A 17330-nucleotide genomic window follows, 5' to 3' on the forward strand; every position below is an offset into this window, starting at 1 on the left:
CAGAAACATGAAGTGAGCAAATGTTGGAAAAATGGCACTGACATTCTGGCTCACTGCAGAGTTGCCACAAACCTTCAATTTGTGAAAAAAAAAACACAGTATCTGCAAAGCACAAGAAAGCAAAGGGCATTTACAAGGCATGCCTGTAATACGTTACAGATGCATAGGACAGAAGTTAATCCACAATATTCAACGGATGCATTTGGGCCTGTACTCCTTCTAACCATGGAGTGACTGAAGAAATGTAAGCAAAGGGATCAATGAAGAAGTAAGCAGTTTATGTACTTAACTGTGGAACTAAGACTAAAACAAGACTGGGGTCATGGAAAGAAGAATGGTATGTAAACACATGTTCTGACAAAGTAGAAGAAAGCAACTAAAATAATGGGAAGGGATAGAAAAGAGAAAATGGCAAGATCACTGACTATTGTGTGGGTAAGAGATGAGAACCAAAGGATGCCATTAAAAGCTGACATACAAGATAGTAAAAAGACAGGTTTAAAATGGGAAAGGGATTAAAGGCACTATAGAAGGTACATAATTGAAAGGCAACTACTAGAACAAAAATTTAGTCCTTCCCAGATAGCAAGTTTTTTTTTTAACTCACAGAAAACATCTAATAATGGTGAACATAGTAAGCATAATACAAACAATAACTGTAACAGATGAGAATCAAAAACCAACATATTAATTATAATAATTAATGTGAATGAGCTTAACGTGTCTATTTGAAGATTTTCAAACTTGCTTAGAGAGCAAGCCCAACTCTATGCTGTATATATGAGACATACTTAAATTGCAGTGATTCAAAAAGGCTAATAATGAAGGGATGGACACTTACCAGGCAAATGGAAGCACTTAGGTTACAATCAGACCAGACAAAATAAAATTTAAAACAAAGTATTCAAATGGGTAAATGCTAAAAGCATTATTTCACAATGAAAAAGAACTGTTATTAATATCTGTGTACCAAGTAACAGAAACTACACCCAAGAAGAAATAAACAGAAACTCACTTTAAGTAAAAGAATTACACATCATTCAGTACAAAACAAGTCAAAGGGGAAAAAAATAAGACATAAATGATCTAAACAATATCATCAATAAAGTAGTTTTTTTGGATATAATTGAACACTACCCTCTAATAATAGAAAATATACCTTCTTCGAACAAACACAAAACATTTATCCTGTATTAGGGCATGAAGAAATCATGAAGACAGCCACCAAATACATATATTATAAACAATAACCTTTAATCACAATGCAAAACAAAAAAACAAACTAGAAATAAAAAACACTGGAAGCAATATGAATGCCCACAAGAAGGACATAAGGATGAATGAATTGTGGCACAGTCACATGATGAAAGGACATACAGCAAAAAGAATGAATGACCTACAGGTACTTGGAACACAGGTGATTTAACAAAACTGCTGAACAAAAGATCTAAAAATAAACCATATGTAATAATGATCTAAAGTCAAAACCAGACAAAACTCATCATTTAGAAATCAGCATAGTGGTTGCCCTTTGAGGGTGGGGTACTGACATGGGGGCACTGTACTGTTCTGGCTGCTGGTTTCATGAGTGAATACATTTTGTAAAAATTCACCAACCTCTACACTTCTGATGTGTAGATTTTTCTATATCAATTAAATTTACGAAACTTAATAAAAAAGAAATCAGGAAAAGAAAACTAGAAATTAAATACTAAAAATTAAAAAACATTTCCATCTAAAAATGTAAACTATTCTTGGATGAAAGGGACTATATTTATAAACAAATCACAGAACTGATGAAAAATAATGAGAATGACAAGATCACTTATCAGAATCCATGGAAAATTTTAAAGCAATATTCAGAAGAAAATTCAGAGTCCCTAAACACCTATATCAATTTTTTAAAGAAAATTAGGGAAATACATTACATTCCTAATTCAAAAAGCTACGAAGAGAACAAGGTAAACCAAAAGGAGCCGTTCACTTATCTGAGGTATGTAGACTTAAGTCAAATTCACAGACATGGAAAGCAGAATGGTGGCTGTGTGTGTGTGTGTGTGTGTGTGTGTGTGTCGGGGGGAAGGTTTCAATTGATACAGAATTCTGGTATGGGAAGAAGATAAAAGTTCTAGAATGGGTAGTGGTGATGACTACACAACAGTGTGAATTTACTTACTGCCACAGAACTGTATACCTAAAGATGGTTAAAACGGTCAATTTTATTTTATGTATTTTTTACCACAATAAAATAACTGAAATAAAGTACCCATGAATTTTACAAAAGAAAAAAAGGGGGAAATATACAAATACAAAAAAAGATAAAAATATGTAAATCATAAGACTACTCTGTATACTTCTATGCAAGTACATTTCAAAACCTAGATGAAAGTGGTAATTTCTTAGGAATATACAGTGTATTAAAATGGACCCCAATAGAGATAGGACACATAAACCAAATAATTTTCCCAGAAGAATTAGAAAAAGTTATCAAAGAACTACCTCACAAAAAAATCAAACCTCGATAATATCACAGAGGAATACTATCAAATCTTTAGAGAAACCAGACGGACCCAATATTACATAAATTGTTATAAAACATGGAAAATAAAGAGTGACTTACAAACTTTTTTTTATGAATCAAGCAAAACATTAATATCTAAACATGATTAAGAGGGCAAAAAAAGGGAAAATTAGAAGCCATACCACCTACAGACATTGGTGCAAAAATCTGAAATAAAAATATTAGAGAACAAACTCTAACAACACATCAAGAGTTTATACCAGGAATGCAAGAACAGTTCAATGTTAGCAAATTTAGAATTCATACTGTAATTTCACCATACTCATATAATTACCTCCAAAAAGGCTGAAAAAACCCTTGACAAAACTTAACATCCACTCCTAATTTTTTTAAAAACTCTCTTGAATAAATCGGAAGGGATGAATACTTCTTAACATGATTTGAGAGGCACAGAGAGGGAATGTGCACATGTGCATCCCCAAGTGAGCCGGGGCAGCAAGACCTAGAGGCCACAGCCCAAGCAAGGATGCCCTCTCTCTCTTCCTCTAATATTTAACATTATGCTGAAGGTATTCACCAATGCAATCAGATAAGGGAAAACAAAGACAGGAACAATGGAAAGAAAAAATGAAAACTCTTTATTGGCTGATGACATGAGAGTAAACCTGGAAAACCAAAAAGAATCAATGATGAAACTAACTCAAAAGAAAAAAAAAGAATTCAGCAAGGTAGCAGGATATAAAATTAACATACAAAAAAATAACATATAGGGGAGAGCCTAGTAAACAAAGTATTCGTAAGTATTCGTCATGTAAGTGTAGATTAATGATTAAAAAAAAAAAAAAATGCAGTTCCTATGTGGTGACCTCTAATGAGTTCTACACAATAATATAAAGGACATATAAAAGTGTAGGCAAAGGGTCTGTTTGTGTTTATACAGAGGATCAAAGCCTAATTTGGCTACCCCGAAAATGAACTAAGAAACGATATGAAAGAGAACTTCCAACATCAGCACTCTCGGGAAGACTCATGCCAGAAGATGATCATCAAAAAACCCCAACAAAGATCCACGCACTGCTACAGCTGTAGATGCACTCATCCCACCAGCTCCTGGACTTGCCATGGGAATGAAGGAGATATCTAAGCTGGCCTGTGCATACAGTAAAACAACAAATTTGACTGGATCTATACTGTTGGAACTCAACCAAGAATTAGGAGAAGTGCAAATTGTAGCGCTCCAAAATCTTACAACTACAGACTATTTACTGTTAAAAGAACATATGGGATGTGAACAGTGCCCAGGAATGGGTTGTTTTAATTTGTCTGATTTTTCTCAAACTATTCAAATTCAGTTAGATAATAACCATCATATCATTGATAAGTTTTCACAAATGCCTAGGGTGCCTAACTGGTTTTCTTGGTTTCACTGGAGATGGCTGGTAATTACAGGTATGCTTTGGTTATGTAACTATACTCCTATTATGTTAATGTGTGTGCGCAATTTAAGTAGTAGCTTAAAATATATACATGCTGAAGTTACTCTACAAGAAGATATGTCAAAGAAATAATCAATCTTCCCATGTTTTCTTCCGCCTGCTACTTCTATAGCTTTTCTTCTTCCTTCCTAATTACAACGAATTCTTAAATAGAATTCGTGCCTCATATCAAATTTACCGAGTATCATAACTCCTCCAAGTGGTAAAGATACCTCAAGACAAATGCTGGGCATAGAAGCCACAGGGCATAAATATGCAAAGAAATAAAAAGCTAACCATTTCAAACAATAAGGCTTCTCTCTCACTTACCAACTTAACATTTCCCTGTGTGGCCCCGGAAGATGACTGGTTAGCCAGAGACGGGTAAGATTCCTCAAGGGAGGAACAACCTAAGACAGGCACAGTCGCTGGGGGGTCATCAGGTGAGAAATTGGGGATCAACAGAGGTGAGGCTTAGAACCTCACCCCCCCTGTTCTGAGAGAAATCTTCTGCATATGTGGATGTTTTATTGCCCTTGTCTAGCTTGGATTAACACATAGTCTACAGGCACACACCTGATCATATACATTTGCTCTCTTACAACACTAAACTATGTTTTCTACCTTTATGTTGTATCTACCTACCACTTCAGCATCTTATTAAAAATAATAAAGAGAGAAATGTGGTATCCACATATAAATCAAGTATAAAAATCAAATGTGTATTCATATTTGAACTGACTGTTTATAGTTCATAATGCATGAGCAAAACCAAAAGTTTCTGTGATGACTGCCCTTGTACTGTTCACCATGTAACTTATTCACTATGTAAGAATTTGTTCTCCATGTAAGAACTTGTTCGTTATGCTTCAGAAGATTGGAGACTGACGAAAATTAGGCTTGGGGTGGATTAATGATTGTGCATTGAGCATTGACTCCCCTATACAGAATTTTATTGTTGTTAACAACCATTTGATCAATAAAAATGAGAGATGCCCTAACAACAACAACCAAGAAAAAGTACACACTTCCAATTGTAAAATAAATAAGCAACCGGGATGTAATGTATAGCATAAGGAATATAGTCAAAATATTGTAACAACTTGGTATGGTGATAGCTGGTACTTAGAATTATCATGTATATAAATGTTGAATCACTGTGTTGTACACCTGAAACTAATGTAATGTAATACTGTGTGTCAACTACCCTTCAATAAAAAATAATTATCTAAAAAAAAAAAATAAATAAAAAAAAAAAAAAAAAAAAAAATAACAGCCTTCAAATACACAAGTAATAACCAGGTAGGAGCTGTAATGAAAGAGGAAACACCATTTACAACAGCAAAACAGAAAAAAATCAACAAGGAGTGTTTAAAACTTGTATGAAGAAACCTACAGATTTATGCACTCCTGACAGTCACACAAAATTAGGCTTGCACATCCGCATGTTCTTGGTTAGGACATCACAACTCATCAGGTTGTCAGGTCTCCCTAAATTAACATAAATATAATGCAGTTCCAATAAAAATTACTCAGAGGCCTTTTTATGGAGCTAGATGAGTTGATACTAAAGTTCATGTGGACAAACTCACAGAACAGCTTAGTTAACATTGAAAAGGAGGAGCTATAAAGGAGCACTAGCCCTACCAAATATTAAAACAAAGCTTCATGATTGAAACTGTGGTAGTAGCACATGAAAAGGCCGACAGACCAATGAAATGTGATAGGAAACCCAAACATAGGCCCAACTTATACATGAAAATCTAATACTTAACAATGGTGGCATCTTAAATGACTCAGGCAAAGATGGACCTTATAAATGGCGTTGGGACAACTAAATAGCCATCATCTAAAGAAGAAGATGAAATTAAATATATTTCTTATACCACATACCAGAATAAGTATGTAACAGAAGTCTAAATATAAAAAATGAAAACTACTCAAGTTCTTGAAGAAATCACTGGGTGGAGTCCTGTACCATGGGTTTTCTGATCTTGACTTAAAATCCATACCCAATAAAATAAAAGCATGATACATTTGACAATATGATGAAAAAATCTTTTCCATGGCACAAAACACAATCAGAAAAGTCAAGACAATGGACTGGCAGAAAATATTTCTAATACACATCACATATAAAAGGTTATATTATTATCCTGAAAACAGAAAAGAACTTTTAAAAATTGAAGGGAAAAGGCACAAATCTTTAAAATGGGCAAAACATTTGAATAAACAACCTATAAAAAAATGTAAAACTTTCCCTTAAACATATGAAAAGATGCTCCACTTCAGCCATAATAGGGGAAAGGCAATTAAACTATACCAATATAACCATTTTTCACCTATGAGATTGGCAAAAATTAAAAGCATTCACACACTGCTGGTAGAACTGCAAAATTATACAACCTCTTTAGAGGGGAAGCTAGCAATATCTAACAAAGTTAGATATGCCTTACCCTTCAGCCCAGAAATCCAACTTTTAGAACTTTATCCTCCACACAAAACTTTAAACCTCCAGTACAAAAATACATGTACACAAGCTTATTCACAGCAACAGTATTAATTATAACTGCAAAACATTGGAAATTACCTAAATACCCAAAGAAACCAGGGTGACCAAACCACATTATATACACACAGTGCACACAAGCACCATGCAGCTGTAAAATAAACAAGCAAAATGATGAAGAGGATCTGACATGGAATACATCCCAGGATACATTTTTAAGAGAAAAAAGTAAAGTGAATGGAACATATACAGTATATACCTTCTGCATATAAAATAAAGGGAAATAGGAAAATATATATACATCTTCCTATCTTCACAAAAAGAAACCAGAAAACACTGAGGTTGGTTATCTGCAAGGCGGAAAGGGGGCTCAGGGTCAGGTCTAAGGACTGTGGGAAGGAGTGATATTTCTCTGAGTGTACTTTTTGTAGAGCTTTGACTTTTGGAAGCATGATTCTATGTTGAAAAGAAAAGAAAATCAACTAGATGTTGATGGATGAGGAGGGAGACATGACTAAAGCTGACAACAAACTGAAACAAATGAACCCAGGTGTTATTTAAATGAGTAAAAAACCACACTAAAAAGGAGAAATTAAACCACTTAAGATAGGTTCAAATTTATTAGCAAATCTTGTTAAAAACCTTTAGAATATGTCTGTAGGGTCCTTTGTGATGTTTCCTTTTTTCATTCCTGAGAATGGCTACTTGTGCCTCTGTCTTTCTGAAATCGATTAATCTCACCATCAGTCTTTTCAAAAGAGTAACTAGCATAGTAGACATTCTCTAAGGTAATTTGTTTTCTATTTCATTAATTTCTCCTTTTGTAATGTCCACCTACTTTTGCTGGGTTTAGTTTGTTGCTTTCTTTCTAACTTCTTGGGATAGATATGCAGATCACTGAATTTTTTAAGTCAAACACTATTTTCCTGCTCAAAGCTGTGCAATGGTCTTCCTCCACTCAGAACAAAATCCATAGTGCCACCATAGTCTAACAGACCCTACGTGATCTGGCTCTTTTCTACCTCTGTGACACCCCCCCCACCCCCACCCCCACACACACCACTCACTCACACTGCCCTCCTTGGACCTCAAGAGCCTTTCCACTTGCTATTCTGTAAGGCTCTTTCCCAAAATATTTGTCTAACTGGCTCACTCCTTCACCTTCAGTCACACCTCTGCTCAAATGTCACCTTGGAGACACCTTCCCTGACCTCACTCTCTGAAGTGGCAGTCCCTGACACACTCTCCCCTTGCTTATCTTCTTTACAGCCATTATTACTACATATATTTATGTTGCTTACTTATCATCTTTTTCCCCCACTAGAACATGTTCTCCATTAGAAAGGACAGAAATCCATCCTCCAGAACAGAGCACAGGAAGTTTTGCTGTAAATGGTCAGAGAGTAAATATTTTACACTTCGCAGGTTGAACGCTCTCAGTCGCAACTACTTGACTCTGCTGTGCAGCATTACGGCAGCCCCAGATGATACATAAACGAATGGGTGAGTCTGTGCTCCAATAAAATTTTCTCTAGAAAATCAGACAAAAGGCCAGATTTATCCCACAGGCTATGGTTTACCAACCACTGTTCTATAACAAGTTTGGCATGCAGTGCACTAAATTAATCAACCATCTCGCTCTTCTTGGTCTCTAAAGCTACCTTTAATTAACAACATAAAACACCAGTAAACCAAGCCCATCGGACAATGTAACTTCAAAATAGCTTTTACACACCTTTTAGCAAAAAATCCATTTGAGATTAATTGTGTTCCTGAATGGCTTTTTGAAGGATATGCAATGTGTTCATTCTTACCACTGTAAGTACATAAACCATGTTAGTTTGACCCTCTGCAGAACTGTTTTTATTAAGTTGTGTTTTAACTTGATTTAAGGACATTACAATAATCAGACCTATAAGAACCACTGTCTGTGTACTGTACAAATGTCCTGAGCACACCTCCTACTAAAGCATTCAGTGTAACCTATACAAAACCCAAGGTGAAGTTGGGGAACATCTTGAGGAAAGGAAACTGGTATGATTTTTTACAGAAGGCAAAAACTACGGTGTAGAGCTGGGCATGCTTGCCTTCCAACTTGGCCATCAGGATGTTCAGCCAAGTTCCCAGTCAGCCTGTGGCAGAATGGTTATGTCACCAATACCCATGCCCTCTCTTCTTCAGGGTTCACAGCCAGACTACATTTTCTACCCATAGTGCATTAAATAAGGCCAAGTCTGAGTCCGGCCTGTGGGATGAGGAGTGCTGTGTGCTGGCCCATAAGACCTCCCACGGGACTTGGCTCTCTCCCTGCCCACCAGCTGGAATGAGCAGGTTCCCCCTTCCTACTGGAGGCTGAGTCCCAGGTGGAGAAAGCTTGACTACCTGAGTGGCTCTGAGAACCACCCCACCAGGTCCCCAACACTAAGCTTCAGCATGGGTGGGAAATAGACAGTTCTTGTGCTGAGTCACCGAAATCTTGTATTATTAAAATAGTTAGCCCATCACATCTAAAACACTGACCTGGGAGACTCAAACTTTGTTGAAAGTACAGGTCTTATTTTTTAAATTCTTTATCCGCATATTGTTTGATTCTCACTACTCATATCCAGCTTTATTATCATGAGTATTTTCTATAAGCTCATTCAAGTCTTTATTTAGTGGGGGAGAAGACAAACCTCCACTGTTTATGTTCAATAAAATCATAAGCATCTCAAACAATAATGATGTATCTCAAACTATACATATTCTATTTAAACAAAACTCTATTTGTGACTTTCACTTATATAGTTGTTTGAAGTTAAATCAGTGTCTAAAAAGAGAAACTATGAATATTAAAATGCAAGCCAATACATTGTGTCTTAAATGAAATTTGACAATCATTAGAAACCAAATAGCCTAAGAAATGAAACCACAAGCTCTTAAACTGTCTAACAAGAATAGGTAACCATAAATGTAGCTTAAAAGAAAAAATTATTCTAAACCTTTTAATGCATAAGCCCTATACAATTCTTTCAAATGATGCCCTGAGGTTTTGTCATTTCCAGAATTTTATATTTGAGGAGTAGTATGGAAGGAACTGGACCCGTCAGAAATGAAAGTTTTTAATTAGCCTGTGCAACGCAATGGACAAACAGTGCAGGAGCTAGAAAAATTTAATTATGGCTCAGGTTGAACTTCATTATCATTGATAAGCCTTGTAACCATTCAAAATTATAATGCCAACTTCAAAAAAAGAGAAACATTTTAATAATCTTCTTGCCAGGGATATCTCAAAGAATAGTTCACATTTTAGTAAAGCCTTTGGAAACAATGTTGTTTGCAGTGTGTAATTAAAATCTAAAGACAGGTGACTAGGGAGTTTGGGGGTTTCTGTGTATTTCTGGCTTTTAAATAAAAAACCTGGATAAGTAACTCTAAAAGATGGACCAAAATGGGAGACAAATACTATGGCAAACCAAGAACCAAGATATGTTTTAAATTCTATAAGGTAGTTATAATATAAAATGTGTTTTTCTATTTCTATTGAAAATGGGCATGTATCCTACATTGGAAAATTATAGTCTTCCCCTCAAAATTCAGATCTCATTTTTTAAAAGACAGAAAGTAAGTTTCTCCTCAGTCTAAGCTGTGAACAGCCTCTCTCAGAACGACACTTATGCATAAGCTGCTTCCTCTCTCTACCTGCCACCTTTCTGGTTAATGTCGTCCCTCAACTTGAACTAGACACTTTACTCCCTCAGTATGTAGATGCTGTTCCTGAAATCTGCAAGCCTCTCCATAAGCACTGATTCTAAACTAAGGACAGAATAGGGCAGCAAAGAGTTACAATGTCAACTGAGAGCTGGAATCTGTCTAGGGAATACCCTAACCCAGGATTACAGAACAAACAGGCAAAACCACAAACTGTGTCATGTACATATTTTGAGGGGCGGAACAAACAACTGTGATATTAGTAGAGCAAAATGATTCAGATCAGTTTCCAAAATTACAAAGTAGTGACCTTATTCTTATTGTATGGCTGTGACTCAAAACCTATGACATATTCAGTCGATGAAAAAAATATTAGTGTCTACTATGTACAGAGAAGACAACACTTCATCCATTTAAGTGATTAAATATGGGCACATGGGATTCTAGTTCACAATCACATCCACACGTTTGTACTGTAATATAGCTTCACTGAACTGTTCGTGTACACAAAATGGGTAACAGCACTAGGAGAGGATGTCATGCGATGAACTGAACAGGAGGCTGCTGCGTGCACTGCAGCACAAGCTTTAAAACCTACTATGGCTGCCAACAGCCAAAAAAGGAAATATTCAAAGACCAAATATCACAAAGGATGTGGGAGAATGGCAGGCTGGGGCAGAGAAGGCTCTGAGTATTACCATGTGAGCTAAGGTTATGACCTAAATGACATATTTACATGACTACAATGTTTAAGGGTAACCTGACAGAGCTGGAACACACTTACTCTGCACTGAGTCCAGAGCACCATGCTGTCTGGTTTCCACCCACAGGGAGTTTATAGTTAGCTAGAGAGACAATTTACCCTCTGACCTCTCTAGCTTTTGGAGGATAAGGGCTTGGTCATATAACACTGTTATCACCACTATCTAGAATAATACAAAGTAGGCATTTAAACCTTTGTGGACCAACTGAAAGGAAGCAAAAACCAGAAACTAAAAGAAGAAAAAACAAGGAAAACTGAAAAAGTTCAAGAAAATATAATACAATAGAAGATGTCTTTAGCTCAATTTCAAGACCATTGTTCTAGGAGGTCAGAGGGCACCCTAAGAACAGGACCACAGGAAAATTTCGCAAGTAGTAAGTGGAGAAATGGCCCCAGATGCTGAGCTCAGAGACCTGATAGTTCTAGTAGACCTGAGAGATGAGATAATACCCTGAGATTCTGGGACATTAAAAAAAAAAAAAAAAGATCAAGAGAAGGAAAGTGCTAACCTCAACGAAGCAGACCCAGGGGAGAAGAAACAGAACAGCTGGCTCCAAAGATGATGAGTTAAATCTGAGCACGGAAAAATGATTCTAATCTAAGGACATCTGTGAGGAGAGTAGGCAGGCGCTGACACAAACCACGCACAGAGCTGGCCCTGAGGTAAGGCAAGTAGCTAGCAGAGAAAGTTCTGACAGGAGAAGGCACCCCCTCAGAAAGGAGAACAGGACAGCACAGCCACAGAGAGAACAGGACTTTGAGGGGCCACCAGGCCCTGGGAAACGGCAAGGCAAACCGGAGGACCCCACCCTGAGAAGGACCAACTAGTCCTAAGCGCAACACACCTTAAAAGGAAGGGAGAAGGGTGTTCTTTGAAAAGACTGAATAAAAGAAAATCAAGTCAATGATAAAAAAATATTTCACCCTGCACAGATGTCCCTCTCTAGTGCATGCTCGCCTTTCTTCGGCATTGCCAAGTTTTAGAAAGAACTGCCTGCCCTGACCAGCTTGCTTCCCCGCCTCAGCGCCATTCACTTGTGGACCCACAGCGATAAGGCTCCCCTGAGACTCCTCTTGCTAAATTCAGTAATTATATCCTAGAGCTGAATCCAGTGGAAGCTGAAACCACTATCTAAATGGATGGCTCCCTAGCACCATCTCCCTCTTGGATCTTTAACAGGCTCAGATCTCTCCATTTGAAAGGGAAAAAAAAAAACGCCCGCCTTGACCTACCCTGCAGCCACCCTCCACCAGCACCACTGCTTGAGCTGTCCCCACACACTGGCACCGCTTCCTGGCTCCCCCTCACTCTTAAACCCGCTTGCGAACTGGCTCACCACTGCCGTCACCTGCATCGCTAATGACCCCTGGCTGTTGCCGTCCCTCTCCGCCGAGGTTCTCCGGGACCACGGCTTCTGAGACACCATTTGATGTCCCTCGCAGTCTCAGCGTGGGAACCTGTTCTCCTGCCTACCTTTTAAATACAAGAGTATCTCAGGTCACACTGACACCACTCCTTTTCTCTCTGTAACCTCATCTACTCCAACAGCCTCCAGTAACAAATACAGCCAAAGACAGAAGCTCCAGAACTTTCTCTGTTCACCGCACCCTTAGTGTCTCAGGTCAAAAGAAATGCCTAACTGAACTGTTAGGTAAGTTCAAATAACATAAGTATTTATGCCCTAGCAGCTTAGTACTCATTTGAAAATGGCATACTTCATCTGAAAGAGAATGGGTATTTTGATTTTATTCTCAAACCACAAGTATTTACTAGTGGCATGTGTGCACCTGTTGAGCACCCCACAACTTCTTGCACCTTGGAGTCAGACTGGGTACCCCTTCCCTCATTTCCTGTTCTGCACTGATTTTCACATGGAACAGCAACCACTGAAAACCCAGCTTTACTAACATGACATCATCAGAAGCACTGCAGTGCAACCTACTGTGGAAACTGTTAACTCTCTGAGCCAGTACTCCCCGCAGGGCCTGGCATATGTTACATAGTGCTGAGTTTCCTTCAACAATTTAATACCCTGCGGTCTCCCTCTGAGTGCATAGTGGCTCATCAGCAAACGGTCTGGGAACCGTGGTGCTAAAAACACCCAGACGTGTGTCTATGGTCCAGATGTCTTCCAACACCCAGACCCCAAACGCAGACAACTGAACACTATGTCCCAGAGCACCTTCAACTTAACAAGGCCAAGTATAACCCAGCAGCTGTTCCCCAAAATGGCAGCTGCTACCCTCCATTCCCACTCTTGAGAGAGGCACAATCATCCACCCAAGGGCGCAGCCAGAACTCAGCACTGCCCTGAACTCCTCCCTCCTTGAAGTTCCCTCCCAGTCTTGCCCCATTTGCTCCAAAGAAGGCAAATCCGCTCATGCCTTCTTTGGCTCACAACTCTCCAGCCACTTCCTATGGCCCACGGAGGAGCCCAAACTCCTGTAACAGGAATCGTGAGACCCTGTGCAGCACAGCCCCTCATTTCTGCTCCTGTCTCATCTTCTTCATGCCCTTTCTTTGCCCTTTCACACTGAACTTTGTTTTTAGCTGCCGTAAAGTACCATCTCTCTGAAAAGCTTCTCTACACTCTCTCCTCAATTCAGACTATGACCAATTCCTTTCCTCGTACTTCTCTGGGAAGCTTTTCCTCATCTCTCTGAACAGAACCTAAGCTTGGGTAAGCTCCTATGAGCTCCTGCAGCTGGCCTCTTTCAGAGCCCTAGTCATACACTGCATTATAACCAGTGCTTAAAAATGCCCAAGAGCAGAGCTGATAGTAAGCTCATCTGGGGCTGACGGAGGTGTCTGCCTTACTTATATCTGTATCCCCAGCACATATTATAAACCCTGAAGAATGCTGAATGACTAAAGCAAGTGAAAGAATGGATCCAGTCATTCACATGCTGCCCCATGGCCCTCACTGCTTACTGACTCTATCACATGACACTGTGATATTATGGCGCTGTGCTGAAATTATCTGTCTCAGTAGACTATCAACACCTTGAAAGCTCTTATCCAATATTTCTGCAAGCCCAGTATTAAAATAGTGCCTGGTTACTTAGGCAGTCACTAAATGGCTTCCGAATAAAAAAAGTTTACTGAAAAAAATCTAAAAGGCTACACCCCACAGTATTAAGTGTGGTAATTTTTGGAGGAAGAAATAGAACTAGGATGATAAGAGGAGGAAAAAGAAACTGATGCTTTTGATTCCATGTCTCTCTCTTGGTGATATTAAATTGACTTTACCATGTGCATTATTTATATATTACTGGTATAGAATATGTCTGTATTACCGGCATAGAACTAAGCCATGGGTAAAGAACCAGCCCTGAAGAAGGATGCATGAACTGCAAGCAGCATTTGGTTCCAAACGCCCAAGGGCAGGTCCCAAGAAAACCTGACCTTAAAGAGGAAAACAGGGTACTAAGAAAAAAAGGAGTGAAAGAGAAGTTGAGCACTGAAGATCTCAACAGTGATGAGGAGGCACTTCCAAGAGAATGAATAACAGCACCCAAGTGAAAAACATAATCTGTGATTATTCTTCAAATAAAGTTCTGGGAACTTTAAAAGAAAACCACTGGTACTGGCCCACTAACACAGACAATTCTTGTTAACACTTACAACAGACAATTACTTTAACCGAAACATTCCAATAACCAAAAGGTTACTTGCCACATGCAGGTTTCTATGGGAAGTATAAAGTATGTCTACAAAGACACACTGAGAATAGGTAAGAGGCAACAATGTTGGCGTGGCCACTTAAGCAAAGGGTCATCCACCTTTATTTTCAGAATTGAGTATAGCACATCACTAGCTATTCATTAATTTTAAATAAACAGATAAAACAACCGCATAATGCAACTTCCTATCAGCAACTGGAAAGGCAAGAACAAATTTTATATGCAGATGTTCTAAAACAAGGGTTTTTTTCACTGTTTTAAGGAAACAGTGGCTACAGGTCACACTGTAAAAATATAGTCAATCAAACTTTCCAACCTAGTGAGCTTTAACATCTGAAAAAAACTCTACTTCCGTGAATATAAATAAAGATCTTTAAAAATGAAGAAAAATGAGTACTATTTGGAGACGCTATTAGAAAAGGAGACCAGACTCACAATCAGAACGGCCTATGGGAAAGGTCAAACCCAGCTTTCTTTTGTTTAACCTCTCAAGTAGATAAAAGAACTAGCTTTAGAGAATCACTGCATTGTTTCACTGCTAGAAAAGGAAAGTTGGTAAAGCCTATACAAAACGAAGCAACCAATGTTCAACAGAATTTGCCCAGAAGTGATTGAAAAATAAGACAATTATAACACTCGGAACTTAGTTTTGATGGAGAAGCAGACATTTTAAGTTTTAGACAAACCTAATTCTTAAGATGCAAAATATTTTAAGTGGCTAGCCCCTCCCCTTATGCATTTGACTTGGATAACTTCCAGGCAAAAACTGGCCTTTAAAATTTTTCTTTTAAACTCAGAGATTATTGCTGGTAGTGACTGCGAAAATACAATTAATCCTCAAATGAGAAAGAATTCCTATTCCGCCCAATAGCAGCTAAGAAAACGAGATGCTTCCATTCATCCCTACACCCTTCGCTTAGTTTCTTAATAATTAAGAACTCTGCTCTCCGCCAGGGAACTGTCACTTGCAGAAAAGCTCATCCAAGAAGAAAACGCCATTGCCCATAAACACCCGAGACGGAGAGGGAAAGGTTTTCCACTCGCGGAAGCCCCAGAGCGGAGGCGGCGCGGTAGCTCCCGCCCGCCGCTCACCGAGTCTCCCGGGGCTGATCCATCCAGGATGAGCGGCTCCCGGCGCGCCGCCCTCTCCTCTCGCCCTGCAATGTGCCGGGCTGCCCGATCCCCTTCCCCGTGCTCGGAGAGCCCAGCCGCTGAGGCCAGGAGCTCGGGAGAGGGAGTACCGGGCGCAGGGCTCTGGGGCGCAGAGGCGGGCGGAGAGCGAAGCTGAGGGTTGCAAGCACCGGACCCGCGCGGCAGACACGCGGAGCTGGATCAGCTGAGGGCGAGGGCGCGCGGGGCCAAGAGGGATGTGAATGTCCCGGACGCCGGGCAGCCCGGGGCGTCGAGCGCGGGGCTTGAGCGGAGGACGGGGCGCGAGCCGAGGCCCGGGCGCCACCTGAGGCCGGCATGGTGGCAGCCTGCCCCGCAGCCCGGGTAGTGCGCACCCGGCAGCGCCGGGGCCGGAGGGCGGCGCGGGCGACAACGGCTGCGGGAAGCCGGGGCTGGCGCAGCAGACGGCGGCGACGATGCAGCGGGAGGCAGGGCAAGGCGCGGGGCGGCGCCGCGGCCCGCAGTGGGCCCTGCCGCCCTCCCGAGCACGCCCGACACGCTGCAGCAACTTCACTGGCCGCGGGGCTGTGGGGACCCGGCCCGCGCCCGGCCCTGACCCGGGGCAGCCGCCCTCCCGAACTCGAGCAGGGAAGGCGCCAGGACCAGGCACCCCGTCCGGCCGCAGCGCGCACTCACCGGTCCCGGGTCCCGCCGCCGGCGCCGGGGCTGCGCTCGGAGCTCCATGGTCCCGCCGCGCAGCGGCCGCCCGGCGCTCCCGCCCCGCACCACACCGCACGCAGCGGCGCCAACGACACCGCCTCCGGCCCGGCCACGGCCGCGGCCACGCCCCCTCTGGGCCGGGGGCCTGGCCCGAGCGAGAGGGGGGCTCAGCGCCGGCTCCACCAATCAGAGCCCGCTCGCCAGGCCGCTTCACCAGGATTGGCGAGCACTTCGGCCAATGGGGGAACGATAGGAGCGCGGAGCGTCTGCGCCGAGGGGCGGGGGATTGCGGAGGAGGTGGCTCTCACGCTCGGCCCCCAGCCCCCGGCTCAAGACCAGGCTTTGGCCAGCGCGCCTTCCAGAGAGGCCAGGTGAGGGTATTTGGGGCCAATTATCGTGGAGGCCCCGTATCACCGGTGCTTACGATGCACCCACTGCAATGCCTTTGAGTTTCCACCCACACCCTATCCCTACCTGGAAACAGAGGTTTATCTACCTGTGTGCTGTCAGACGTCCTGCAGGGCTGAGGATCAGGCAACCCTGACAGGATTATAGCCATGTCATCGGTTGGTGTTACGCCCTTGTCAAATCCGTTAACATTCTGCCTACAAAATCTCATCTCCCTCTACAAAGTCTTCCCGTTTTATACCCTATCTCCAGTCTCTCTCCACCGCAGATGTGAGAAAATTCACAATATGTATTAAGCATAAGATAGCCCTGAAACTACCAACCTAAGCCCCGCAGCTATGCAACAGAGTCAGGTGGTACTGGATGACTCACGCAAAAACTTAAGAAAATAAGGGAGGAAGAAAGGAAAGGAAGGAAAGAAGACAGAAAAAAAAAAAGTATGTTCTGCTA

At 41.1% G+C, this 17330-nt stretch overlaps 1 protein-coding gene across 3 annotated transcripts in view; it reads right to left on the bottom strand.

Annotated features, from left to right (window-relative positions):
- The window catches only part of WASF3 (WASP family member 3), a 131009-nt gene extending 114409 nt beyond the window's left edge, over positions 1-16600 (bottom strand). For all 3 annotated transcript variants that reach the window (XM_057490133.1, XM_036917374.2, XM_057490128.1), the window contains exon 1: positions 16449-16600. The gene's annotated coding sequence lies outside the window, so the exon portion shown is untranslated. The remainder of the gene's footprint in view (positions 1-16448) is intronic.
- Between the last annotated feature and the right edge of the window lie 730 nt (positions 16601-17330).

The sequence above is a fragment of the Manis pentadactyla genome, chromosome 2, assembly GCF_030020395.1.
Source record: "Manis pentadactyla isolate mManPen7 chromosome 2, mManPen7.hap1, whole genome shotgun sequence".
In the NCBI taxonomy this organism is placed as follows: Eukaryota; Metazoa; Chordata; class Mammalia; order Pholidota; family Manidae; genus Manis; species Manis pentadactyla.